Source organism: Cavia porcellus, unplaced genomic scaffold, assembly GCF_034190915.1.
Source record: "Cavia porcellus strain 051 isolate PalLab524CR breed Dunkin Hartley unplaced genomic scaffold, mCavPor4.1 scaffold_20, whole genome shotgun sequence".
Classification (NCBI taxonomy): domain Eukaryota; kingdom Metazoa; phylum Chordata; class Mammalia; order Rodentia; family Caviidae; genus Cavia; species Cavia porcellus.
This window is the reverse complement of record NW_026947503.1, coordinates 5,190,857-5,215,356: the sequence shown is the minus strand read 5'-3', so window position 1 is coordinate 5,215,356 and position 24,500 is coordinate 5,190,857.

The window sequence follows — 24,500 nt, the reverse complement described above, 5'->3', positions numbered from 1 at the left end:
GAAGACCAAAAAGGTACACAGTAAGCCACCTCCAGCCCCACTGCCACCAGTTTTCCAAGCAACGATACACAGATAAAAGGTCAGAGTCTGGCAGCCCCTCCTCTAGCATATGTATGTCTATTTATGAAGACACTTATCGTGGATTTAGTAAGTTCACCGCAAAGCTCCAGGGGCGCCTGTCTCTTTAAATCCGTCTCCTTCCCAGTGAAATTTGTGGGCCTGATGAATGGCAGAGCAGAGTCATCTATAAAAGGGCAGGGGAAAATCACATTCATTTGCATACAGTAATTATTCTGTGAATCAGGCCACCTTTATTGCAGCAGAAAATCTACTGTCAGCATCACTCTATAGATCACATTTGAAAATCCAACGGCCAAGGAGAGTGATTGCTTGGAATCCATGTGACCCAGTGGTCACGTGCCTGCCAGTGACCATGTCTCTGGGTAGATGGCTGAGTGTCCAAGTGCTGGTCAATTCCTGCCCTCTCCCTGCAGCACCATGGCCATCTGTCTCTGAGGAGTTCCTTACGTACAGGGCCATGACTGCATTTGCTAAGAATGAGCATGAGCACTGGAAATGTGGGAGTCATAGGGCTTTGGAACAATCGCAACTTATGGGGGATTGCACCCCTTCTTTAGATCCCTCAATAGCTTGAACATGTTCCCTCTGTCCTCCCTCCCACACACATATACACGTGCCCCAGCACATCCAAGAGCTCCAGCAGAGCCACCCTGCCCCAAATCCAGGGAGGAAGCACTTCTCACACGTGGGGGTACCCAACTCTGCCTGGTGTGATGAAGAGGAAGACTGAGGCCCTTAGCCTGAGGAGCAGCCCTGAAGCAGGCTGAAATAATTTCATAGAAGGCAGTGAACACAGAGCACTTCCACATCCACCTGCAGGGGAGCAGGTAATGGAGCATGTCTGCTATAAGGATCCCTACCCTGCACAGATGGAAGGTGGGGCAGGAAGCCGAGAGCAGGAAGGCTCAGTAGGGCTCTCAGCTGGAGTGAGACATGCTCGTTTTCATGTTGTCTGTGATGTCCATTTTCCTCCTGGACACACTAGAGTCCAAAATGCACCAATCTGAAAGGAGCAGAGCCCAGAGAGGGCCCGAGCGGCAGCTCTGAGAACCAAGGGTCGTCCCCAGCACTGATTTCACTCACTAATACCAGATCTGAATCCCTCTGACACCAAGTAAAGACAGACCGTATCAAAACTTCAGGTAAGACAAGAGACGCAAGGAGACATGGAAATACCGAGAGCTTAAGGGCTACACAAGGTTAATTTACTGGCACCAGGAACTCCCTCAGAAAACTAAAAGGAACAAAAAGTCAATGAGCATAGATTGGGATGCTTGTCTCGTCAGAAGAAGGGCTGTGACCAGAATTCTCAGATAGGTTTGGTTGGGTAAATTATCATATGATGAATGTTTCTGGATTTAAATTCTCTGAAATTCTTGACTTTTTTCCTGCTCTCCTTTTTACTGTTATTCTCCCAACTTAACATAAAGAACAAAAAATACTTTTATAGTGCAGTTAAATGTCAAGAACAATATGATTGAAATAAGCCAGATGTAAAGCACAAATCCTCGGGGTTCCCACTCCGTGAGGTCCCTAGAGTGATCAGATTCATGGGGCAGCAGGTCGGAGGGTGGGTGCCAGGGGCTGAGAGACGCCGTTTCAGTTTGGGACAATGATGTGTCATGGAGAATCATGGCAGCTCAACGCAGTGTCATGCACCACTTAAAATGTTTAAAATCACATATTGTGTTATGTATAACTGATCACAGTAAAAAATCATTTACCTTAAAAGTGCTTTGCTTTTAGGCCAGTGGAGAACCTCAAGGGGCCACAGTTAAAGAAAAATACCATTTTAGAGAAATGGCAAAATACCAAGGATTTTGTTCAAAGGTAACATCTAAAATGAGTTGGTTTCCCGCTCTCCTCCCAGTCATGCTTTGGGAATTGTTGGCCATGCGATCCTCCACACTTACCCCTTTCTGCCAGGTGAGATGTTGGAAAGGATGGCTTGCTACCAGACCATCACACATTGGAACCAAACCAAGGAAAGCACTGTTAATCATCTAATGTATATGAATTTACAATTCTCTTGCAGAGAATCTCATATAGCCAAGAAATAAGAAGTTACTACTTCTGCAATAATTTGAAATTTTAATAAAAAATATATGTTACTTGCAAGGTGCAATAACACACACCTGCAATCCCAGTCCTTGGGAGGCTAAGGCAGGAGGATTGCCATGAGTTTATATATGTTACTATTACTGGTTCATAGAATAATTGTAGTGTTCCTTTCTTCAGAATGTGAATATTTTTATATGTTGTTGCAACTTGTGGGTTGCTCTCCTGACAAAGAAAAATTTGATGTTTACAAGTAGCAAAAAATTAGTTGATATTGATGAAGATACTGCACCACAAAATGCCACTCCATGTTGTATTGTATTATGTTGTGTTGTATTGTACCATACTGTACTGTATTGTAACATATCATATTATACTGGACTGTATTGTATTGTATTGTATTGTATTGTATTTTTAGTGCTGAAAGTCAAGCTCAGGCCTTTGGACGTGCTAGGTAGTCCCTCTACTCCTGTAGTCAGGATTTATGAGATTAGATTTAATATATGATCTATACTATTCACCCAAAAAGTCAAATGCAGAAGAATGCAAACTATCTGTCCATGCACTAAGACCCAAAGAATCCAGCTGAGGGCCTGCATCACACAGCAAAACCCTACAAATCCATCTGAAAATTTAGAGACCATAGAATTTCCTTGTAAATTCAGCTAGAGCCCATGGCAAAATCTCATGCAAGTCTGTATCAAGGATATACACTGGGAACGCCCAAAGGACCCTTAAGGTAAGCGCCAGAGCTCCCCCCAAAGAAGCCACAGGTATCCTCAGTGACAGTGAGGATGTGAGCCCCCTCCAAGGATATTGAGAGCAGGTGTGGTCACATCAGGAAAACCGGTGTGACAAGATTTTACAGGAGAATCAACAGCACACTGTCTTGCCCTCCAGTTTTGCTTTTATGTGGTCAGCAATAATCTTCAGGAAGGCCTTCCACACCCAGAACCACACCAATTCAGTCCAACTGAGTGTTAGCTGTTGACCATTAGTTGATCCAACACAACCTCCAAGTTTCACCTGCACCCGTAACTTCTATTTTGCATTATTTCTGATGAATTTATCGCTTGATCATTTCATTTTTTTGCAGTGGAAGAAAAAAAAAACAGAATATTTCCATATGCATTTAGATGTCAATGTCATTTATATCACCACTGCTGATATAATAAGATGGTCTTGGAAAGATTAGCAAAGAGTTTTTTACTTCAGCTTCCAAAATAAGACACAGATTCAAAAGCAACTCACAAACAGTAACATGCAAGATGTTAGCATTTCCATTAGGCTATGCTTTGTTATTTTTCCCAATGTTTTTATCCTATGAAATTGTTTCTACAAAATACAAAATAAAGTAAATCTTATATCACAAATATTAGAAATTGCAACCACTCACAAAATTTGTTCTTTTTTAAAAATAATGTTCAGCTCTTTATTGTTTGAAGGTGCATATTTACAATGTTTATAGAAAGATGTCTGAGGTGTTTTGTTTGTTCGTTTGTTTGACTTCTCAAATTCTCAACTCTCTTATGACCCTACATACTCCTCAGAGAGGGGAAGCAACTCATGGGTCAAAGCACATTTACTACATCTTTAGCCAACCTTAAGCACTGTTTTGTGCTTAGGATATGGCAGTAAACTAAGCAACAAGACCCACTCCCCAAGGAGTCTAATGAATTGAAAAGAAAAAAGATAGATAATAAACATCAGGCCAAATGGAACAACATCAGAAAGTGGCAGGTATATGTATTAGTCAGATTTCCTGCCACTAGAACATAATATTCAACACTCATAGGAAGAGAAGTTCACTTGGTTCGTGGTGGAGCTTAGTTTGTGGCAGCTGAAAGCAGAGCACGGGAACAGCACCAGAGTGCTGGGGACCAGATATAATACCCAAGGGCCCACTTCAGTGACCCACCTGGATATGCCCAAAAATGTGCTTTGTTAATGCTCTAGACATTTACTAATCCAGTCAAGCTGATTTACCATGATTAAGGTCACAATGCAAAATGAAGTAGGAAATGGTGTGAAAGCGCATGAGCTGAAGGTTATTGTAGGTAGGGGAGTGGAGTGTGCTGTCTTCAGAAGACCTGGCGATGAAATCTTCTGAGCAGGAGGAAAAGTGAGCACACAGGTTTTTGTCAAAGACATCAGTTTGCAATGGTAGAGGAGAAGACCACTGGCAATGCATATGCAACCTGATGAGCAAAGCACACTTCCAGGGACCACTGAGAGGAGCATGGAGCTCAGCATTTCTCCCAAGCACATTGGGAAGTTATTTTAAGGTGTAGGGGAGGGCTTTGGTATGATTTATCTCTTTGTGTTCTGGCCAGAGAAAGGATTATATAGATGCAACACTAGAAGTGAATAAATCAGTCATGAGTTGATGCAAGTGTTTGAGGAAGAAATGGTGGAGGTTCTGATGGAGGTGCAAACATGAAGATGTGGAGATATTGCTTGGTTTAAAATGCGTGTTGGAGGTAACATGGATGATCCTGGCATGAGCTGTGATTATCTGAGTCATGAATGTAAAGGCAGAACTGGAAACTGCTTTATTAGAGGTGATTACTCAGAGAAACAGAAAACAGGAAGAAAAGGAGAGATCAAGAAAATCCTGAAACATCTGATATAAGAAGCCTAGAAGAGAAAATAGAATCAGCATGAGAGAGTGAGACATAGACGCTAAGGTAAGAGAAAAAACAGGGGAAAGGGATGTCTTAAGGCTCAGAGGAAGAAAAGTCGTCAGAGTGGCCAATCTCGTTGACTATAATCAAGAGGCCAGCTAAGATGAAGATCAAGAACTAGTCATCATTTCCACAAGTTGGTGAACTTGAGGAAGCCACTTTGGTACAGGCTGGGGAGAAAGGGAAGCTTTAAAACTGGAGGCAGTAACTATAGGCAACATTTTGGTGTGAAGCAAGGCATAGAAATGGTGCAGATGGGCCATGAAGTCAAGAGAATGGCTTTGCTTTTTAAAGACTAATTTATTAGCAACATTGGCCTTACACAGTGGTGGAACTTACGGTAAAAAAGAAAAGAAAAACAATTGCAGGTCAGATAGACTTTGGGGAGCAGGAGTTGAGGCCCAAACTAGCGGTGAGGTTCCTCAAGATGCAGCAGGCCCTTCTCACCTTTGACAAGGAGGAGGTGGAGCCAGGGGTGCACTGAGCACCTGAGGCTCTGTTGGAGGGGAGATGAAATCTTCTCTGTGACCTACGAGGAGAGATCTTGAGCTGAGACTCCAGGAGCCTGGAGGAAGGTGTAAATTATGAAATAGTCATTGCGGAGAACAGAAAGCAGATGTGCTGAGGAAGTGTCACAGGATCCTCTGGCGGCCCTGAGTGCTCATCTGAGATTTGTGGTAAATTTAATGAGTTCCGTTTTCATGGTTTTAATTGTTATCTCCAGTAATATTTAAGACAGAGATTCAGTTTAAGTTTCAGAGGAGAGAGAGAGTGAGGCAAGGGACTTAACAGTGACTTGAGGGTGCGGAGAATCTAAAGTGGGACAATCAGAAATGAGAGTCTAATCAGGAAGAGTTAACAGTGGGAAACCAGTGTGGTGGGAGTCATGGAGGCCAGAGTAGTGCAGAGAGACAGTAAGGAGTAGATATCAGGCACAGAACTCTTAAAGGCGTGATTTTGAAGATAATTGAATTATCAGAAACTGTAAATCTTAAGATAATAGTATGCATGTGGGAGCCTGAAGAATCAAAATAGGAAAGGTGATAGTGATCAGCTATCTCCATGAATGCATACTTGAGCTGTCACCATATTTGTCATGTTAATGGGACAATGCAATTTTATCAGTAACTAAGTATTTACAATAAAGAAAGGATTTTGAAGTAGGGAAAATGGCCTCTGATTAGAATAAGAACTTCTATGGATTATGTCTAGATGTTCCCCAAGTGGCTCATGTGCTCATAGATGGGGCTTTTGGGAGGAAATAGGATCATGAGGGCAAGATACAGCTAAATGTGGCGGAGCAGAGATGAAGCCTGTCAGGAGGAGATAGGTCATGTGATCTAGAACAGTGTGTCTTCCTTTCTCCATCCTTGGTCTCTCTCTCTGCTTTCCAACATGGTAACATGAGCTGTGTATCCTCTGCCGTGCCACTATGGCATGCTGTTCTGCCTTGGAGCCAGCCCACTGTTGACTGAAATCTCTACAAATTGTGAGCTGAAACAAACCTTTCCTCCTGTCCATTGTGGGTTTAGATATTGTGTATCAGCACAAAAAATAACTAAGACAGAGAGCAAAGAGAACACAGTTGCTCAACTGCCATATTTGAGGTTCATATCCTTGATTTGAGAGCCCTGTTCAGAGTCAGCCAAGTTTCATGGAGGAGGAAATTGACTATTTTGAGAAGCAGATCATGGAGATACCTGGAGACACATCACCAGTGAACAGAGGAGACGTGAAATCTATTGGATAAACATCAGAAGCACTCTAAATATTGGCGTTCTCAAAGAAAGGTTTATTTCAATAAAGCCTTATTGGTTTTCTCAAAGGAAGGTTTATTTGGATAGGGATATACCAGGAAGTGTCATGGAGAAGCCTCAGCAGATATCTCTGATGCTCTTGCTGTAGCAGGTGGAGGGAGCACTCAAGATAAAGCTCCCTTTGAACCTCTTGATTCCTGAAAATGTCTTAATCATACCAGAGTTTGGCTGAAGGAATTCTCTTATCAGTGTTACCAATATCTTCTCGGCTTCTTGTGTTCCTCTGACCAGAAAGCAAGCCAAAGGAAGTGTAAAGCCAGGCTTCAGGGCCATGTTGGACTTCTCTGAGCTGGAAGAGGATCTTTGGATTCTACATTCCAGAACATGCAGCAAGAGGATGTGTGAAGGCCTGAGGTCTGAGAGGCTGAGTTAGGTTAATTACATGATTCATGCCATGATAAACACTGCAAAAAGACTTCCAATTAATCTCATGTTATCTTGCCTTTGTTTTAAAAAGCCAAAGGTTTAAGAACTTATTTAGAATTTTAACCAAGACTCCACAGAAAGAGTAATCTGCCAAACTCTGGCATGAAAAGAAGAGGAAGATCATTAGTTGGGATTGAAGTTGCATGTCTATCAGGATTAGGAGCTCCACCATCTACCAGATGTTTAAACCCTGCGCTCCAGGGTCAGCTAGAAGACCCTGGTTGAAGAGTAGAACCATTTGCTTACTAGTCTTTGCCTTCCTTCCTTTCTCTAAAGCCTAAATAGCTAACTTTGCACATACCTAGACTATTTGTTGATTCATTAAGAGCTAAAAAATAATTTAATCATAAGAGACATAGGGGAGGATTAGAAAATCCATACAATAAGAAAATACATATCAATGATTATACTCTGGACTATGTTAAAATTTTTAAACACATATAGAATTTACGATGTACTGATGACCATACTAGTTCATGGTATCAGATTAGTTTTTCCTATTGGACTTTATGTGTAAGTTACAGTCAGAAATTTCTTTCATGTGTTTTTTCAAATGTCCTCCATATAATATAAATTTTAGTGCAATAAAAATAGAATCACCTTAAAATATTCTCATAGGCTGTATTGTGATACAACCCCATGTTATATATGAAATATAATACTTTACTGCAAAGGGACCATCTTGGGCATACTTGGCATATTCTAATTCTGCAGCAATTTACCTCCTTCCCTTCCCTCTGGGAGCTCTCTCAAGCTGGATACTCATATGTTACATGGTCGGGAAGTTTAAGGCACTAAGTGAAAAGTTCTTCAAGTCAGCCAAGCTCATTAATGCATTAGGTCTGTGGATAAATGGTGAGCAATTTACTTTTAGAGTATTATGGTCCCAGAGAGAAGCACAGAATTTAGCATTTCCAAATGGTAGAACCAATCTAAGGGCCAGAGGGAACCCCAGTTAAATCATGGGGAGTCCTTCGATCTGCTTCTGTCCTCTGCTTTCTGGGTGACTTCCATGTCAGTCCCCATCCCCGGGTGGGAGATGGTAATGTTGATTCCTCTGGCAAAGGTTCTATATGTCTCCCTTGTCAGGTTCCAGCACAGCCATGGCAGTGTTGGAAAAGGTGTACAGAATTTTGTGTCTTTTTCGCTTTTTTTCCTTATAGCAAGTGGTGCTACTTCAGCGTTCTGTTGTTCATTAGGGATCAAACTGCCAATACGAGCTTGCTCAGATTAGTCCTTTATATAACTGTACTGATACCAGTGTTTGCATTCCTCCTCAACTGAAAATTTGTCAGAGAAGAAAAGCATTAAACCTGTCACTGCAGATAAAGATCAGACATTTGAGTTCAAACAGAAGAGGCAAACACTCTACCACTGGCTCCATTAACTCTTAAGTAAGCTGCTCAAAGTAATGTGGAGAACTAGACCAGGCCTGGGAAGCGGGAAATAAATCCAAATTTCACCATCATTTTAGTAGTTACAGAGGATATTGGACTTTTGAAGAAAAATGTGGAGAGGGAGGAACTGAACTGCAAAAGCTTTTCCTGTGGTCCTCTTTGTTTCCTTTTATTACAAATGTACTTTTATAAAGCAAGTGAGCCTAGCACATTTTATCTGAAAAATAAGTAAGACTCGACCATTAACAGAAAACTAAGAGTTTGGGAAAATGGTTTTGGAAAAATACTGGGCATAAAAAATTAAGCCATTTCACAATCCGTATAGACAATCATTAGAAAATCAATCCACATTGATAAATATAAAGCATAATTTTAAAAAACCTTGCTGTTAGTCATACAGTTTTTCTTGCCTCCATAAAATAAAACCAGTATGTTTCCCTATTTTCCTGAATAACGTACATACAGTTGTCTTTGATCTTAATTTAAACTTTAAATTTATAAGGCAGCTTATTTCCAAAGGGTCTGATCACTAAAAAGATTAATATTCATAATATTTCTGTGACAAGCAAGATGACAGGCATTATTATCCCCATTTTATGGATTCAGACATTGGGGCATAGAGAGGTTAAGTGACATGCTGAATATCACAGGAAAATTAAACTCTCAAATTTAGTGCACTTTTTATCATGCTGTTTCTGAAGGAAAAGTGTTTGCTGGTAGACCAGAAGTCAAGTATAGAGGGCTGTAGTCTCAACTCTGGTATGGACTCCTCATATTGCCTTAGGCAAGTCATTTAACTTCTTTGCAGCTCTGTCTCAACATTAGGTAAAATTGACAATTCTTAGCAACCAGCTACACCCCTGCTGTGAGGATTAATGAAATGAGACCTGTGCTGCACAGCTTGTTGGTGGAAAGGCTCTCTATAAATACAAAATATGCTAAATGCCTTCTTATAGGTTCCGCAGGACTTCACAACCCTCAGGAGACATTGCAACATTGCTGTATGTTTGAATAGACTGTTCCTGAGTGTCCATGGAGCCGGAAAGCCAATGCAGGACCGTGGTCTCTGCTTCAAGCACGGCGGGGCAGACTGCATGGCGCACTTGCACATCTGGGAACACTGTGATTACACTCGCAGCCTGGGATGGCTGCACCTACCTAGGAACTGCCTGGGAGTCCTGCTGCCTTCTCAGGCTGCCTTTGAAGGGTTTGTTCATAGAAATCTCTCCAAAATTCTGCTAGGTCTAGAAGAACTTGGAGCTAAAAAGATGGACTTGGACTTTCTTGCACTCACTAAGACAATGATTAACTGACTTCTCCCAATGGGAAACAGCCAGAGTAGAGTAAAGCCTAGTCTGACAGCCCTAGAAGGTGACAATTTGTGGCAGAAACAGAGAGAAACATTTGAAACATTTGGACAATCCGACATGGCAGTGCACAGAAACAAGGGATTAGAGCCACTCATTTTGACTTTATACATGGGAACGATGGAGGTACCTTCTCTATCTCTGTCACCCTTCATCGTGACTTCATATGCTATATGTTGGATGATCACACTCAAGTTCATATCTCCAACTCAAAACATGTCTCTCAGACTCCAGACTCATCAATCTGACTCCTCTGCCAAACAGACTTCTCAAATCTGGCATGTCCAAGGCTGCACTCCTGAGCTTTCCATCTAAAATCTGCTTCTCCTCTGTCTTCTGTATCTTCAGGAGAGCAACTCCATTTTCCCCAGGGCTCATGTCAAAAACTTTCAAGCCACCCTCAACTTTTCCTTTTTGACTTACACCTCACCTGATCTTCTGGGCCACATGCACAGCTTGTCCAGAATTACAATTACCCCTCCTTTTACCTCTCCCCCTCGTAGCCTAACTGATTTTGCTGTCTCTGTCTCTCTCTGCTCTCCTGTTGTCTATCACCAACATAGCACAACATTATCTTTTTTTAATAACCAAGACCACTTTATAATTTTTTGCCCCAAATGATCCATTTTTACCCCCATTTACCCAAACCTGACTCCTCGCTTACCTTCTTGATATTATCACTTAAACTCTTCATCAATTGACCACCTTGCTGTTCCTCCAAAATATCAAACATCTTCCTCCCTCATGATCTTTGCACCAGCCATTCATTCCCTCTTCAGGAATGACCTTCCCCCAAATGCTTGCGTAACCTAGCCTCCTACATGCTTCCAAGTATTTATTCAAGATCCATGTTTACAAAATAGAGATGTCAGCAGGGGTCATGTCTACCGCACACTGTTACCTCATGCCTTTAACGTTTTCACTCTTCCTTATCACCTCCACTGTCTTTTCCATTTCACTTATTATCTTCCAGTATATCTGTTAATTTCCTAGAATTACTGTAACAAAATACCACATACTGGAGGGCTAAAACAACAGAGTCAGGAAGATCGAGATCAAAGTGTTCAGGAGGGTTGTTCCTTGAGGGTGTTGAGAGATGCCTGCTTGAGACCTCTTTCTTAGGCTTTGGGGACAATTGTTGGCAATCTCTGGCTTTCAGATGGATCACCTTGATCACCATCTTCACAAAGAACTCTGTGTGTGTGTGTGTGTGTGTGTGTGTGTGTGTGTGTGTGTGTGCGCACGCGCGCGCGGGAGCGCAAGCTTCTACTTTTATGGGAATTAATCATGTTACATTAGGGGATAATTCCAGTGTGACCTCAGCATTACTTGAGTAATCATATTTCAACAACCCTATTTCCAAATAAGTCTACATTTTGAGGTTTTAGGAATTAAGTCTTCAACATTCAAATTTCAGTAGAAAAAATTCCAACCCATAACATATACATTTTTCTGTTATTTTCTTAACAGCTTTGACACGTCAAAAAACGCAATGCTTAACAGCAGCAATGCATGGCTCATGGCTCAGGAAGCTGGAATGGGAAAATGGCATGAGAGCGGGAGGGTTCCTTCCGAGGCTGTGAGGAAGTCTGCTCCTCTTTCTAGCTCCTGGTGGTTCCGAGACGGCCACAGCCAACCTTGGCTGGCAAAGGATGTCCTCTCTGCGTCTCCACATTGTCTTCCCACTGCACATGACTGTGTTCACATTTGCCTTCTAGGGACACAGGCATACTGCCTTAAGATCTACACTTACCACCTCATTTTCATGGGTTACCTCTGTTGAGACCCTGTCTCCAACAAAGAGGTGTAGGGCCGGAAAGTCAGCCTCTGTCTTGTGAGGGGACACTATTTAGCCTGAAACATACACATGATCATTTGATGAAGTAATTTAATGAAGCGATTTTATTTTATTGTGATTTCCACTGGTAAAATGTAAGGTGGATATCTCTTTATTTTTGCGATAGTTATAGATATTTTAAAATATAAACTAAGCATTTAAAATACTGATTAGAACTTAATAGATGCCAATAACTTATTTTGGAAAGAATGAATGACCTTTCTTACTACTTTGTGAAAAAGTTCTGTACCCTAACTGAAGCCTTGAAGATGTTTAATAGGGATCTTAAAATCAGCTCTCAGAGTCCACAGTTCAACCCTTCAGCCTAGAATAAATCACCAGTCAACTGGCAGTAACTAGAGAGGATTAGACGTTTTGCAGATGAAATCTAGGCACCTTGAAACAGAGTTTTGTCTGGACTCTGGTCTGAGACAGGTCGCATAGCACCACGGTGTCTATGAGCTTATCTCTCATGGTACCCTGGTGCTAATCATACAGCACAATAGTTGCTTAGACACCCCCTCAGCTCATCAGCCCTAGGGCCTGTTACCAAGTTTAAGAACACGAAACAAACCCAAAGGACTGTACTTTGGTGAGTGCAGTGGGTTTAGAATGTTTGGAGGGATCTGGAAAGGCTGTAAAGGTGGTCTGTTCACCAGGACAAGTGGCAAGGGGCCCCAGGAGCCTGAGGAAGAACAAACACCAAGCTCTGTGCGTGGCCTTCTTATCAGCCTCAAAGCTAGGGACCTTTTGTTTACTGACTTAGATAAACTCCAAGATCCTTGGGAATGCTCCAGTAAATCTGTTTTCCTAAACAGTTCATTTTTATTTATTGAATACCTTTAAAGACAGCACAGTTTGTTGCAAATGGAAAACATCTCATCCTTCCCAAACTCTATCTTCTCACCTTGCTCCAAATTGTTTCTTGAGCTTTTTAAGCCCTCTTCATAATGACTTAAGTTTTCGCCGTAGTGGAAAATCCTACAGGGAATCCTTTTGGTAAATTAGCATATTCTGAGCTTACTCAGAAAAGTATTATGGAAGCTAAATTCATTCATTCCTTAATTACATTTAGATTGCTTAACATTTTCAATATATGGCCAAAAAGTAATAACTATTCCACCTGAAAGTAAAAAACATTACTTTTATTTTTTATCATTATAAAAATGACCCAGTAGAAAAATTTGACCATTTTGCTTTCATAGAAACAAAGTTTTAGCAAATGTCCTTGATGTGTTTAGCTTTTCAGTCACAATTAGTTCTGTGTCAAACCCAGTTCCCATACAGTTTCTTATCAATCCCAGCAGTTGGGTATAATTTCAACAGCTTTTTCTTCATTGTCGATCTAATAGATTATCCTGTTTCATATTTCCATGGCACCAGATGGAATTATCTCCTTAGTCTGGCTGTTGCCTTATTAATATAACACCTCAAAGAAGCAATAAAGGTCAGGAAGAGCCTACATGCTCTACGCTGTCCTGCCTTTTACCTTCAAGAAAGGCCACGTTCCCATTGCAATGTTTCCCCATCACTAAATTCTGCCTTGACTCATGATCCCATTCCTTCTGGTTTACCGTAATCAATAATCGCTTCCACGTGTACCATCTGATCCTTCTTCTTGTATTCCAGACACCTTATTTTACAGAAGACTAAGAAGCAAAACAATTCTTTCAGTTTCTCTTTTTAAAGTGTCACTATATTTGGTTATTCTTCTAACATATAATATTTTCTAATGTCTTTAGTTCTGGCTTGTATTCTAGGCTTATATTCATAACTATTATTTGAAACCTAGGTTATGTCGGTGCAACCCATCCCTCTCAGTCAAGGCTATCTGGTTCTGTGACTTGTCGATTGCAGTTTTAATCCTTTTTTCCTTTTTAAGTTTTTGCACAAATGTCTCCAATTCAGCCTGTGTCATTTCAACTATGGGCCTTTACATGTTTCTGATAAATACCAGTCCTAATAAGATTAAAATCATGGAACTGTTGACTTTGAATACGAGTTTGCAAATGAGAAATGTCCTCATTTGGACCCAGTACAGTCATTAGTGCTAGAAGAACCTCCACCAGGTGGTTGTTCTTAGAAGTCTGAGCCATACAGTCATCAAATTGACAATTGTGATGTTGACTCTTTCCATTTGTAATGTGCCTTCTGCTTGTCATCGATGGCCAACTCCTAAAACATCTCTCCCTCTTTGTGTTCTCTCTTTGTGTCTCTGTCTTTCTCTTTTCCTCACTCCCTCTACTCTCTTTCTGCTTTTAAATTGGGAAATTTGAATACAAAACTTGCTGTTTCTTTAAAATAAAAACCCTCTTAGTTTAGTGACCACAGGGAGATTTCGTCTTAGAATCTCCTCATTGTCAATCTAAAAGCAGCTTCCTGAAAGCATAGAACATTTTGCTTTTTCATTTTAGTTTAAAGTTGTCTTTCTTCCTTTTTATTTTGGGCATTAAAGTTCTGGCCATTGCTCATATTTCACTGTATGTGACTAATTACTAACTATTCTATAAAACAAGGACAACAATCAGTTACTGACCTTAATTGTAATAGCTTTCTTTAACATATCTCACACTCCACCTGGTTTGACATTCTGTCCATAATTCCAAGTATTTTCTGTTATCCTTGAAATCAGGTGGTAGCCTGATTTTTATTTTAGAAAAGAAACCTGACTCCATTCATGGTATTTCACAGGCTATAAGATGTGAGGCAAGTTGTCAGCTTGAATTTTAAACCACTTTAGGCAGTGAACCTCCTTATAACCTGACAGTGTCACCTCTTTAAGATAATCAGGATTGTTTGTTATGCCAGTTAATATTAATTGTCAACTTGACTAGAATAAGAGACACCTAGCAGACAGTAAATCATACATACCTCTTTGTGTGTCCGCATGGGCTGCAGAGATGACCTTGGATATTACGATGCCCCTGGCATCTTCCTCTCTGACACTGTTCTGAGCTCTGCTTTCTTACCATTATGAACTAATCAGCTTGTCTCCACTGTGTCACCATGTGTCCTCCACCATGATGTTTCTATCTTGGAGCCAACTAACATGAACTGAATCCCCCGAAATCATGAACAAAATGCCAAACCAAAACAAAAACCCTCTTCTTCCTTTAAATTGTATATATTGGATATTTGTTCCCAGTGATAAAAGTTTACTAATAAATTTATAATCAATACACTTAAAGATTATTGTTATAATATTCTGTGAATAAATTCCAAGGGTATAACAGTTACCAGAAAATACTCAAGGAGTATGCAGAAGACCCAATTTACTCTATGTGTATTTCCACACAGCCTGAGCAGGACAGTACTGATGGCGTCTTACTCTTAAGAGTTGTCATGTAATTTAGCTGACGGCATTTACTTCAATGACTGAAAAGCAGCAAGGCGTCAATAAATAATATTACCGCCTGAGCATTAATAGAAACTAGGAAGTAATTGTTCTTATTTGACTGTTCATTTGAATAAACTGAGTTTATTTGAATATTTTTAAAAACTCAGTTGATTTGAATAAACTTAAGCACAGACAAGTAAAAATACTAGATTTAATGCAAATGAGTGAGTCTGTGGATAAAGAAAGAAAAAACCAAGCTACTCTAACTTTTATCTTGTTCATAGAGATACAGCCAAGAAGGAAGGAATCATCCATATAGGCTGAAGGAGGGTTCGGATGGCTGCAGGTTGGGCGAGGCTAATTGATGGAAGGGGTGTTTGAATTCCTACAGAAGACAGGATTGATGCTGTAATGTTTCACACTATTAAAATAAGCATCTCGTGTTCTGGACAGTTCTCTAGATAAAGCCCCTGTCCTGAGCCCCTGAGCTCATCCCTAGCCCTAATAGCATGTCAGCAATGGTGACCAGTGAATTAACCCTGGAAAACATTTATTGATCCCCACCTCAGATTGCTGACTTCAAAAAAATGTCATTGCGTTATCACATACCCTGTTCTGCCTCATTAGCTGCTGTCACTTTGTTCCTTGGGCACCAAGGGAATCATTATTCCTGACAGTAACTCAGTGGGAATCTGCTAGGACTGTTTGAAGACCAGGACCACAAGTGGTTCCCCCATTCCACCATGATTTCTCTCCCTTCTGTGTGAGAAGTGATCACAGTCCTCATGGCTAGACCAGTGGGTAAAGAACTTGACACAATAAGGCATGCTCTAAACCAATTATTCTCTTCTGTATAGCCTAGTTAAATTCAGGAATATAAATTTTATGATTTCTAAAATGCTGCTTTCTGGGCCTAATAAAGTTTCTTTTCCTATAATAATTGGCATCTTGTAGGTTTCTGCTGATGACCCCGGCTCACCCTGGAACGGCTTTGCTGTAGAAGTTGTTGAGCTTCATTAGATGATTCTTAATTAGTTAAGAACTATCCCAAATGCTGGAATGCAAATTAGAAGGCCATAAGAAGTGGAATCAGACTAAATCATTAGGTAACAGGCTGAGAGACAGCATAAATTTGTAAAAATCAAAAACAAAAATTGAAGGCAAAACAAAAAGGAACAAAAACAGGAATTCAGCTTTCATAGGCATAGGAGGCACTGGAAAAGATTTAAATTTCTAACAGCTAAAGAGTTTTCTCGCATTTGTGCATAGAAAAGGCATGGTAATTGAGGAAAATGGATTTAACTTTCTGTTTACATGAAACAGCACATGGTGTGTGGGGGAATGTACATTCTTGTGATAAGAGAAAAAATCAGACATAGATAAAAATATGGTACACTGTATACATTTAAATTATGGATCTCCATTAAAAACTGTTTGGAAAGCAGATTTGACCTTGGGGAGTGGGTTAAAAAGACCCATCAACCATCACCAAAGCAAATAGTGATACAAAAAAATATCAATGCCTTTGAATTTTATTTCAGAGGTTAATTGTCATTCCATAGATATGTTTGGTACTTCATTGTTAGGGAAAGCATCTGTCATATCTTTTTGTTGATTGGTGATCCTAAGTACTAATATTTGCATGTCTGATCTAGTTCTGCAAATAGCCTAGGGTCTTTCTAACACATTACTCAGGAACAACATAGGTGACCAAGATTTGGGATATGTGGACTTTTATTTATGGAGTGGAGTTCTCTTAGCACAATGTACTTGAACAGATGTTTTTTTCAGAAGCACAATGACTAATTTTATTTTACACCATTTGATTTCTCTAGAAAAATTCGAGAGGGTTCTCAGAGAAATAATCATTCTTTTAAAAGTTTTTGAAAATTTGACTCATGCAGAAGGGTAAAGGAAAAATATAAATATATTATATGGGTGCATAAGAGAATGAACAAAGGTAATAGCAAATAATAAGGTAATAATTATATTATAATTAGTTTAAATGAAAATGTGGCTGTGAGATGGCAAACAGCCTTGAGTAGAATGTAGAGAGATATGGGTGGACATTGGGATATAATTCTCCACTTTCACTGAGCGTGGAATGATAGGATTTTGTATGAACAAAAATGACAGTCACAAAAAATTGTTGCCCTCTGGAGAGGCTAGATTCTGTTTTAGGAAACCCTAGTTTTTGCCAAGCTTCTGGGTGGTTTTGAGATATGCAAATGGATTAGTTTGAAGTGGTAACTGAAGTGAGATCGCTCAACCTGGCTGGAACTGTCAGATATTTTGGCAAGTGATGAGGAGTCAAGAGAGAGAGAGGGATAGGACAAGATAATGTGAAAAGAAATTCCAAGATAACAAAACTGCCTGAGTCACTTTCAGGAACAGAAATGTCTACATAAAATAATCATTTTTAAAAATTTTAAGCTATTTAGCTGCTTTTGTTATTTATTTTTGTGTAACAAATTATCTCAAATACAATAGCATAGACCAATAAACTTCTATTATCTCCAATAGTTCTTGAAGCTGAAGGTGCCCAGGGGCTTTGCTGGGTGGTTCTGGCATGGCCTCTCTCATAGGACGCTATCATACTATTCACAGGGACGGTGACTTAGGGCTGGAGAGTGCCCCAGTTTGTCACGTGGATGCCTCCTTGAAAGCTGAGTGTCCTTTGAATAGAGCAACTGTATCCCCAGAACTAGTGACCCAAGAGTTAGAGCAAGTCTTGTGCTATTACCTGTGTTTACTGTCTTATACACACAGAATAACCTAGCTTGTTCATAAAGGATTCTAACAAGGGTTTTGAGTACTGTTGGTCAGGGATCCCTGGAAACCCCTCTGTGGATTTGGACACAAACTCAGTCTCATCTTCCCATCCCTTGTCTGTTTTCTACAAATGACTTGTTTTTCATGAATTTAGGAAGAAAAAAATTTTATACAGTGTGAAAAAAATTTACCAGTGTGAAATAAATTTTACACAAATAAAGTATAAAAATTAAGAGAAAAATCATCCACAAAGTATATTACTTGAGCATACACTAGAATCTGAATGCACCATCAAAGTTGAGTAATCCTAGAATTGTTGGCAAATTTTCCATCCTTATTGTAATTTTAGTGTTCAGTTCCTGCAAATTACCATAAATGTAGCACTAAAATAATAGGCGTAGGTATCCATGTGTCTGCACCTTGTTTTGGTGTGAATCCTCACTGTTAAACCCCCAAGCCATTGCTGGGAGAACTATAGCTGGGGAGCAATCCTAACCAGAGAGGCAGACACACATCAGGCATGCAGTGAATGTCTCCTAATTGTAGGTCAGAGCTGGAGCAGCCTCTCTGCACCCCTGCTCAGGGCTGCCTTCCTTAACGCAGGCTTGGGGGCAGTCTTCACCCAGTGTTCTCAGCAGTTTGGTCAAATTTAGCTCCTTAGAGTGAGCGCCCAGCTTGCATTTGCTTACCAACACTGACCAGGCTCTGTGATGGGAGCGCTATTCCTTCCCATGAAATCCATGAGCTACTTCCCAAATGCAAATCCTCTCTTCTCAGAGGCAGCAAAAGTGAGCCAAGTCCCCCGTGCTTCTGAGTCTCTTTGACTTCTGCCTCTAGACTTGCTTTTTCTAGCCAGAGAGAGATCTCTGGGATAATACTGAACCCACTGGAACAATCCCAGTTAGTCTCCCTATTTTGGGGTGCTTAGTATCAATTACATCTGCAAAGCTCCTTCAGTCAGGACAAAAGGCATATTGACAAGTTCTGTGACTTAAGGTCGTGGATACACTTAGGACACCATTCTGCCTACCTCGATGCCCAACAAACAATGGCATCTGAAAAGGAGGCAGCCGTAGCAGCCAGAGGAAAAGGATGGAGAGAAGTACAAAACAGAAAAGAGCAGAAGGACAAGCCATGCAGCACACTCTGGAGTCAAATGTCAGCACGGTATCTTCTCCCTGGCAGCAAACGTGGCCTGTGATCTACAGTGCCGCAACTGAGCCCCTCCCGTGGGTGCGTGTTACTGCCAAGTCTGGTGCTGTGGAGTGAGGGTTGGTGAGCAGACAGAGAAGATTTGATTTTGTTATTTGACTTGCACTGTGGTTATTTCTTCCTCTTCGAGCCTCACAAAGCTATGTACACACATGTTCACTCCTGGTGTGGAGTTTATTTGCCACACTTTAGTGCACCAAATTTTTATGGCCAAGTTATAAATGCTAAGAATGTGGAGCACTAATAAAATTTATAAGATCTTTGCACTTTGCTATGACAAAAAAGAGAATGTATTTTTCTTTCACCAGTATGGCATTTGCCTGATATTAATTTTCATCACTGTTTTACAGTTATTTTTTTGGTGAAAATTTTTCTGGTGTTAGGATGAAATTTTCATACTTGCTGGGTCATTTTTTGGAAAGAATTGTAGTCTCCAGGTCAGTGTCAAGGAGCACTCAATAAAACCCATTTTAATCCACCCATGCTGATTCTGGGATGTCTATTTCTCTAAAGTATTAATCCCTTTTAACTATTTCTTTTAACTGGGCATATTTCTTTTAACTATTAATGCCAATATGAATGTCTGTGATTGTATTAGCCAGCTAGACTTTTCTCTTAAAATGCTTTCTTGTTTCTTCCAAATTTCACATGGAGAGGACAGTAAATGCCTGTTAGGTTGCTATACAGAAACCAGCCCATAATTAATGTAAAACTGGTATGTTACAAACTCTTGAATACAATATTCTGAAGCAGAGTATATATTCCATTCCAAGTCTGCACATATTTATAGCTGACCTCTCTGTTTTTTCTTAATTGATACAAAATTTAAAGATTTCAAACTTTTCTATAGCTAAATCTAGTTAATTCTATCAAAATATTTAAAAGTTCTCCTGGACACATTCCTTAGGTTGTTGGGTAGTCTAGCCATATTCCCTGATGTTAAAACACTTCCCATCCATTCTCCTTGTTTTGCCTTCCAGAAGGAAAGTTTTTTCCAGGAGAAGTGTACAAATTTTGATACAGTATTATAAGACTTTATTCTTAAGTATGACATTTTACATTGAAAAAACTAGAAGTCCCCATTTCTTCCTCAGCCAATGCTCATATTAATATGTATGCTTTAAAACATCGAATACTTGGGACAGATGCATACTCACACCTGCTATTCACTACGTCCTCAGAGGGCTTCATTACCAAGGCTGAAGCACATCTCAGAAGTGTGGGACAGCACCGTGAGAGTGCTGGGTTCTGGAGATAACCTTCCCAAACTCCACTAAAGAGCAACCAAACTAATCACTGTGAACAAGAAGGAAGATCAAGGCAAATACCTTTTTGTGCAAAGTGGAAGCATAAAAAAGAAACTGGCAGAATCATCAAAAACTCTGGTCCTTGGTAACAAATCTAAAATGACCGGGTATCAATTTCCTGGGTAATGTGCCAACTAAACAGCAACAGGACACAAAACACGTGGGATGATCATCAAAATGCCATTCCTAGCAGCTAAGTATCATTGTCCCCCACGCCTGCCATAAGCCAAGTCACAGTACTTAAAAGAATAAAGCGACTGAAAAACAGCAGAGTGACTCATTCTCCTAACTATCCTACTTAATTATTGGGGGGGGGGGTCCCAGAGCCCAGGCCTCCTCAGCATCAGGAGTAAACCCTGTAATATTTTTCATTGCCGGCTGGAGGTCATGCAAAGGAAGCAACTTGAATTTACTAAAAATATTTGTAAAGGTAGTGATGTTCTTGGGAATCAAGATGTTTAAACTCCACAATAGATATATCTATATTACCACAACCGGGAGTGCTTTACTCATCTGTTCTTAGGCATTTTCATGAAAAGTTAATTTAGTAATATTGATGTTTATCAACACTCTCCATTGATACGAAAATTCTTCCCTAAAATGAAATCTAGATGTCAGTTGCAACATTGTATTCTTTGACATACTCTGCAGAAGACAGAAAAACTGCTCAGAGATCTCCTCATCCTAATCCTTATAACCCGTGGATATGTTACTTTATCTGGCAAAGGGACATAGCAGATGGAATTTAGAATGTGGGTCTTGAAATATGGAGATGGCGTTGGATGATCAAGGTAGCCCTATCTAAATCACAAGAGCCATGAACAGCACAGAACTTTCTCTGGCTGGAAGCAGGGCTAAGGGCAGAAGGAGAGATCAGACTGGCAGATGAAGACAGGCTGTCATGCACTTGAAGACAGAGAGGCCATGTGTTCAGCGGACATGGCCATAGGGAGCCCCTGCGGCTGACCAGCAAGGAAATGGACATCTTAGCTGCTGGCCTCACATAGCTACATGCTGTCAGAAACCTGGACCACCCGAAATGCACATTGCACTCTAGTGCAGCTAGGACCCCTGGCTGGACTGCACTAGTGTGACCCCAAGCAGAGAAACCACCTAGCTGGGTATCTGATCAACAGCACTGTGAGACAGTAGCCGGATGTCATTTTAATTAACTAAGTTTAAAATAAAATTTTATAACTGCAATATAAAAACCATGTATGTACTTCTAACAGTGGTTTGAAAGTTTCTCATAAGTAACCTCACCGTGTGTGTATTAGCATCTGAGCTCACCATTGGGGATGGCCAGCCCACTTGTGAGATCGTGCACATGACCCAGAGCCCAGTTTATAGGGGCAAAAACATTCACTGCATGCCTGATGTGTGTCTGGCCACTCTGGTTAGGATTGCTCCCCAGCAATAGCTCTCCCAGCAGTGGCTTGGGGGTTTAACAGTGAGGATTCACCAAAACAAGGTGCAGACACGTGGATACCTACGCCTACAAAGCTGACAAACTACCCCTGCTCCCAGTCCTGGGATGAGGTGAGTTTTCACTTGCTGTGTTACAATTCAGTGTTTTTGGTTTTGTGTGTGTGTGTGTGTGTGTGTGTGTGTGTGTGCGCGTGTGTGCGGTTCTTAGGTTTTTTGAAGCAAATTCATGCTTCAGTCAATTGATTTGCTAACTTCATCTTGTTCTTTTGTGTTTTGTTCTTGGTAAACTTCCAGTTAAAATAATTTCTGTGGCTTCTGAGGTCATCCATTGCATTTGTGTGCCCAGCAGCCCATTCCCCCTCTTTTCTTAAGTGTGATTCTTCTTTAAATCATTCTCCCTTCATCTCTCCGAGAAGTGTTGGTGAGGACCCAGTGGAAGCAACCAAACATGCTGGCCACAGATGGGTGAATGGGGAACAATGTGGACCTTCTAATAATAGGGTCCACTGTCACGGCCATCATCCTCATCCAGAATGGACTCAGCATCTGAGCTGGTCCCGTATTTACTCTGGGTCTGCTCAAGTTTTGCGCTGTGTGAGCCCTGCTCACCTTCTGCCTCTGCACTGAGCAAGCCCATTATATACAGTAGACAGTAGGAGATACTGACTGCAAAAATCTAAACAGAAGGAGACAGGAGGAAGGAGGGAAGAAAGAAGACAGAGAGAGGGAGAGAGAGAGACAGAGAGAGGGGGAGAGAGAGAGGAGAGAGGGAAAGAAGAGAGAGAGAGAGAGAGAGAGAGAGAGAGAGAGAGAGAGAGAGAGAGAGGATAAAATAAAAACTAACATTTCTTTAAATCTGGGAACCCCTGAGATTAGTTTCCCTCTGCCACTGGAAGAAGTATAGGTCAGTAGATGCCCTCTTTAGCCCAACTTACCTTTGAACTCCATGTCCCCTCCATTTTTAGGAACCTGTCTAGACTAGTCCACCATTCTCTTCACAGTTTGGAGTGGCATGGACATGGTCCTAGTGGTTGAAATGTGTACATAGTGAGTGCTAAATATACCCCATCTGCCAATCTCCTCTCCTCTCCTCTCCTCTCCTCTCCTCTCCTCTCCTCTCCTCTCCTCTCCTCTCCTCTCCTCTCCTCTCCTCTCTCTCTCCCTCTCCCTCCTCCCTTCCCTTCCCTTCCCTTCCCTTCCCTTCCCTTCCCTTCCCTTCCCTTCCCTTCCCTTCCCTTCCCTTTCTTTCTTTCCCTTTCTCCTTTGTTTCTCACTGGATGAAATGAAATATTTTACCTCCAGGAGACCTTGGAGACCTATGTCAAAAACAGCACAGGATTTCTGGGTGATGGCAGAAAGCAGAAGTCCTCCACTCACTAATCAATCACCTAAGATGTCACCGAGTGATGAATAAGTTTACAGTGTTTATAAGCTGCTGCTTATTTTGACCTTTTTTAATAACAGCAAGTAGTTTTCTGGTTAATACAACTGGATTCTGTCACTTAAAACTAAATAAATCCTAATCCATAGCTAAGAAGATTTTGGCATCTAGAGTGACCCAGGCATCAGTAACAATGATTTTGGAGCACATTGTTGACTCTTGCACAGCATAGAAGACTCCTTGCACTGGGCAAGGACAATGTGATAAGAAAATCCAGCGTCTTCTGTTTCTTCACTCATGTCTTGGCACCGTGTTAGACACCACTACAGTGGGAATATACTCCTCAGGTTGTCCAACTCTGCCACTTAAGAACGTCCACCTGCTGAAAGAACTTATTTAGTTTACGTTGCATTAGCACTGACCACCAGACAGATCCACCCACCCCAGCCCCGGCTCTCCTCAGCCCCCTTCCCTCCTGCATGGGTCAGTGGACATCTGGAACTGCTGTGAAAACTTAGGAACAGGGCAGCCGTTCCCCCTGGCTCATCAGTCGCAACAGGTGCAGTTTGCATCCTATGGTTTTGAAAGAATAAGTGCCTGATAATATGGATCCTACCCACGCAATTCCACCCACATGTATAGTCTTCTGCAAATCACACAGCTGACACAGTGCCTACTGCATGACTGTTAAAAAGGAGCCACGGAAGTAGCTGCTTGAATTAATCCAAGAAGCAAAGGAAGTCACAGTGGTTATTGCCTATTATTGATTTTATTAGGAGAGGACAACAGTGGAGCCCTATGAATCAACGAGATAATGCAAATAGTAGGCTGATGTTGTGTTAAATCCCTCAAGGAAAAAAATTTAAGGGTATGGGGTAGTTTTATTTTTGCACCAGGGATTGAACTCATGACCTTGCACTTGCTAAGCAGAGCTAAACTCCCAGTCCCTAGGATACTATCATTTTCAGAAAAATAAATATAATTACTGTAAGAAATATTAACGTGATTCATACTTTCTACAAAGCCATGAGGTGAAAGTAAGTTGACATGGCAATAATGTAAATTCATAAATAATAAACTTTTCATCAAAGTGACAATGTAGCATAGCCACAAGAAACAGACTTGAGAATTAGATTGATTGCATTCAGTCTTGCCTGTACCACTTATTATTTCTGTGAGTGTGGAAAATTACCTCAATTTTAATGTAACACTGCAAATTATCATATCTACCAACACAGGGTGCTTATGGGAATCAAATGAAATAATAAACTACATCTGGTTAAAATAAGAAGAGTGGCAGAAATAAACCCAGGGCATCATAAAGGACAAATATCTGGCAAATATAGATGATACGAAGAAAGAAAGAAAGATTGAGGGGAGAAAATGAAGGGAAGAA